Raw genomic sequence first — 5698 nt, forward strand, 5'->3', positions numbered from 1 at the left:
GTGGTCCTTTCAGTTGTTTTTGTTGTTGTTGTTTTTTGTTGTTGTTTTCTTTTCACTTTGTTTTTGAAGCGATGCACACGTGGGTGAGTGGTGTTGCACATGATGTGAAGATGGTTTCAATGCTGTTTGGAACCCGAAAATGGAAAGAAAATATTTGTGGAACATTTGTGATGCCGATAGTTTTATGTGTTGTTGGGATGATTAAAAAGTAGGGCTTGGAAGTAAATGGTTATAAAAGAAGTGTGACTGGGAACTGAAAAGGGTTTCTTTCTTTTATTTTTTTTTCCAGATGTTGTGCTTTTATTGAGGATGGAGTGTTTCGGTTGTTTTTGGAATAAAGTACATGAACGTGTGAAACCTTTTCTTTTTCTGTAATGAGTTAATATCGTGTGTGTGAGCGTGCGTGTGAGGGGTGCGGTTGGGGATGGAGGGCTCGTGTGACACAGATCAATTGCATTGTTATTTGCTATTGTGTCTCAGAGACAACATTTTTCAATATAAAATGAAATTCTGAAAGCAGGGCATATCATCTGTAAAAACTTTATAGACGTTGTCATGATCAAAACACAATAAAAATTAATCGCATGAAGCATCGACAGAAGACAAAGAGTTTAAATGGTTATGAATGTTTCAGAAATTAGGATACTTCATTAATAAGTTGATTATCACCACCGATTTTTTTTTTTATCTTTAATCACGATCGCACAAGATCAATAACTTTAAATGAACTGATTGATAACGTTTTAAACAAATGTTTTAACAAAATTCTTATTCTAAAACAAGTTAACCAATACTAAACATCGTAATAAAGAAATGTCAGAGTATATACTACTCATTAAATACAAATAGTTTTGGGGACACAGAACTATAATGGTGAAGCATGGTTTTTGAAATGAAAAAGCACTGACTTGAAAAAAACAAAACAAAACAAAAAACATGGTTTTGTCAGACGAAATACAGACATGCACAGACCTCTTTCCATGCTCCCTGAGCCTCACGGCTTTCACCAAAATCGCTAAAACTTGCCACCCTATCTCCTTCCGTCACCGGAAGAGCGGCAGCCGCCATCTTAACCGGAAACTCTCTCAGAAGCCCCGGTCGTCGGCGTTGTTGGGGGAACGTTTCGCGGAGGAAGACACAGGCAGTGAAGATTCTATTAGACTGTTGACAGATCGTGCCGAGACCAGACCACGACGGAAAATAGTGCCAGCGCTGGATGAAAATGGCTCCACTGCTCTCAGACAGATTTCATTGGGCCCGTGCAGAAACGCAAATACTAGTCCAGTCTGGAGTCTTTGCCTTGATAGTTTGGACTTCATACAGCATTGTTCATGCAACGGTTTCGGGGTGGCGTTGGGGGGAGGGGATAGAGAGGTGGGGGAGGAGGGGATGGAGAGAGGAGGGAGGACTGAAGTGGATAGTGTGAGGGTTGGACTATAAGGGGATAGAAGGAGGGTGGGATAGGGAGTTTTATATGTATAAAGATGAGGGGGCGGGAGTGTGTGGGAGGGGGAACGGTTGTGGGGGATTAGTGGGTTAAGTAGGAGGTAGTGAGTTATATGAGGGAAGATGAGAGGGGTGGTATGGTACACTTTTGAAGTTGTTGTTTTTTTGTTTCTTTTTTTTTTTTTTTTTTTTGATGCAGTGTGCGTTTGGGGTGTATGAAATGGTGAGGGGTTCCCGAGACTTTGAGGGGGGTTTGGGGGGGGGGTGAGGAGAGGGGGAAGGGGCACAATGAGGGTTGGGGGTGGGAGAGGGTACAGTCTTGGGAAGGTGGAGTTTGGGTAAGGGAGAAGTGTGAGGGTGGAGGGGAAGGGGTACAGTCTCTGAATGAGTTTCACGTAGTTTTCCACTGTGGTTGGTCTGGATGAAAGTCTTAACGAGCAATGATAATGACAATACTACTTCTACTGCTAACAATATTAATAGTAATGATGATGATAATTATACTACCACTACTACTAATAACAACAACAACAATAATAATAATAATAATAATAATAATAAAATTACGAAGAAGAAGAAATGTAATTAGAAAAAAAATATTGCTTTGAACAGAGTACCACTGATGTCGATACTTTGATGTGTCTGGTCAATTTTTAATTGAGTCTTGTTTCAATGCAATTCTTGTGCTATAAAGACAGAAAAATATAGTGGCTAAGAATAGCTGGGGATTCCCCCCCTGTGATGTGTAGAAAATATGACCAATCCTACCACCGAACATAAAGAGCAGTAGGTTCATGGATAACAGACCCATGATCTGATCACCCTTTCAGTGACATGGGTCCTCTACCTAGTTGCTGCACAAATGCGAGTTTGGCAGTGAAAGGGTTAATTTGTAGAAGGTGAAGAAGGTGGTGGGGGGTGGGTAGGGGGGGGGGGGGGGGGGGGGGGGGCGAGATACTCTTGAAGATCGTTAAGTGTCGAAAACTTTCTCTTTTTTTTCCGTTTTGTTAATTTACTGTTATTCTAAACTCCAGCTTTCGCTTTCATTTCCCCCTCTGTCTCTGTCTCTCTCTCTCTCTGAGTGTTTCAGTTTCTGTCTGTCTGTCTGTCTGTCTGTCTGTCTGTCTCTCTCTCTCTCTCTCTCTCTCTCTCTCTCTCTCTCTCTTGAAGATTGTTAAGTGTCGAAAACACTTTCGTTTTGTTAATTACTGTTATTCTAAACTTCAGCTTTTGCTATCATTTCCCCCTGTCTGTCTGTCTGTCTGTCTGTCTGTCTGTCTGTCTGTCTCTCTCTCTCTGAGAGTTTCAGTCTCTGTCTCCGTCTCTGTCTCTCTGCATCTGTCTCTGTCTCTGTCTCTCTCTCCCTCTCACTCTCTCTCTCTCTCTGTCTGTCTCCTTATTTCTTAGATTCACTGATAGTTTGTTGTGAACGACGTTGTATTATTTATATTACCAAATGCAATGACACATGTAAAACTGTTATTACCCCCTAATCATATGGGGCTATGGCCTTAATTGAATAAACCATCTTGAATCTCTCTCTGTGTCTCTGTCTCTGTCTCTCTCTGTCTCTGTCTTTCTCTCTCTCTCTCTCTCTCTCTCTCTCTCTCTTTCGTCCCCCCCCCACCCCCCGCCCCAGTCTCTCTCCCCCACCCACCCTCTCTCGCTCTCGTTCTTCCCACCCTACTACTATGTATGAACGCTTTCGTTTTGAAATGAACTATTACAGATGATCACATGCACATAAATCAGATCAAACAAAATGTGATAAGATAAGATTAGATCAGATCACGTCAAACACTATGCCACATCACGGCGTGTCATGCTATAATTATCATATCATGCATCATATTGTGCAATGTCATAATCATGATATTATTATGCATCGTACTGAATGCACCGAATCTAATCACAAGTCATTTTCGAATTTCACGTCACATCATGTCACGTTACGTTATATTTTGTCCGTGTCTGTCTGTGAGCATGAGAGAAAGAGATAAAGAGAGACAGACAGACAGAGAGTGAGAGAGAGACAGAGAGTGAGAGAGACAGAGACAGAGAGAGACATAGTTTGTGTGTGTGTGTGTGTGTGTATTTGTGTGTGTGTGTGCGTGTGTGTGTGCGTGTGTGTGTGTGTGTGCGTGTGTGTGTGTGTGTGTGTGTATGTGTGTGCGAGCGTGTGTGTGTGCGTATATGTGTGTGTTACACTAATTACGTCGTTGAGGAAGGTCCGAGACCGAAAGTTTCGTTCTTGTGCAAAAGGCTTGTTGTTTGTTTTTCTTTTTATTTCTAGTTGTATATATATGTGTGTGTGTGTGTGTGTGTGTGTGTGTGTGTGTGTGTGTGTGTGTGTGTGTGTGTGTGTGTGTGTGTGTGTGTGTGTGTGTGTGTGTTCATGCTGTACTATCATTATAACACAGCACTTCTGTTTGTTTTGTTGTTTTGTTTTTTGGTTTGAAATTGGGAGAGCGAGCGATCGATGAAAGGGAGGCCACCATCTTTTTCCTTGTTATGGTAATGTTTCCTTGAGTTATTTCCCTTTTGTCGCCATGGCAAAACCGTCTCTGTTCCCCTCTTTCTCTTTGTCTCGATTAAGTTTGTCCTATCTGTCTGTCTGTCTGTCTGTCTCTCTCTCTCTCTCTCTCTCTCTCTCTGCAGACTTGATAATGTTGAGAAGGTTCATTCCTTTGCATGTAAGCGTTTTTTGAACATACCACTTAAGAGTACCAAACAAGTTTGCATACGGCGAACTAGGACGTTATCCACTGTATATAGATAGCGCTATAAGGTGTATCAGGTACTGGTTAAGGTTGTTGAATATGAATGTGCACCGATTACCCAGACAGGCATATTTGATGTTGTTTAACCTGGACGAAAGGGGAAAAAATGCTGGGTGTCTTTAGTAAAAAATACTTTATTTAGACTTGGGTTCGGGCATGTCTGGTTGCAACAGGGCGTTGGTTGTGAGCAAACATTTTTTGTCATTATTTAAGCAAAGAATGAAAGATGTATTTATGCAAGAGTGGGAAGGGTCAATAATGTCTAAAGATATATATCATAATTACAGACTGTTTAAAACTGGTTTTCAGTGTGAGCAATATTTTGACTTTGTGGATAAATAGTGTTTTAGGGACTGTTTGATAAAATTACGGCTTGGTTTGCTCCCAGTAAATGGATCATTTTTCAGGAGAACATTCAAATGTAATTCAAATTACGCGTGTAAACGTTGTAACGTTGTCGAAGATGAAAACCATTTTATAAACAATTGTGTCCTTTTCAATAACCCGCGGCAAAAACATCTGAACTCTGAAGGTCAATCGTATGTTCACTTGCTGAAGAATGGTTCTGTTTACAGTATTCGTAAACTCTGCGTTTATATATTTAATGCCCTGAAGATAGGACAGGAATTCTTTGACAGCAATGAAGAACCAGCACCAAAAACAAATCTCCAGAAGATCTTGGACACTTCACACACAAATAAATCCTCCGACAGATTTTCTCCTGCTTTCTTCAGTAGTCACAATGTGAGGTACCAAGTCTGCATTCAACTCTCTGGACTGAAAATGGGGAAAGTCAAGACAGGATATATAATTATAAATGAAACCATTTCCAGTATCTTCTATTGCCTCATCCGGAATTCCCCACAAAGGCAGAAGTTGCAGCCCTGAATAGAATCGTAAAAACTGCCACCAAGATTACCGGGGCTGATCTACCTTCTCTAGGCGACATATATTATAAGCGGCTACTCAAAAAAGCAAAATCAGTCAGCCAGGACGAATCACATCCAGCTTTTGGGATCGAGATGCTCCCCTCTGGTCGACAGTACAGAAGTATAAGGACGAAAACCAATCGCTTCGCCAATAGCTTTTTCCCCAGAGCAGTCAATGCACTGTCTCTCGAACAAATCCAGTATGATTAAAGAGAGTTGTGCAATCAACAACCACTTACCTGAAGATCTAGTCATCAGCCCCATCCACATATGATATGCAGCTTATGTTTTAATGTGTGTGTGCGTGTGCGTGTGTGTGTGTGCACACAAGTTCTCATATTGATATGCACATGTATGTGTCCTAAATTCTACTGTATCTGTGTTTGTGTATGATTTTCGATTTATGTTTGTACCTTTTATGTACTATCCCCCCAATATTCCTTGTGACCCCGGTACACTTTGTAATAAAGACATATTCTATTCTATTCCATTCTAAACAGCTACTCCCAGGTATGTATGTCACCGTCCCAGCGCCAGCAGTCC

Source organism: Babylonia areolata, chromosome 14 (assembly GCF_041734735.1).
Source record: "Babylonia areolata isolate BAREFJ2019XMU chromosome 14, ASM4173473v1, whole genome shotgun sequence".
NCBI lineage: Eukaryota > Metazoa > Mollusca > Gastropoda > Neogastropoda > Buccinidae > Babylonia > Babylonia areolata.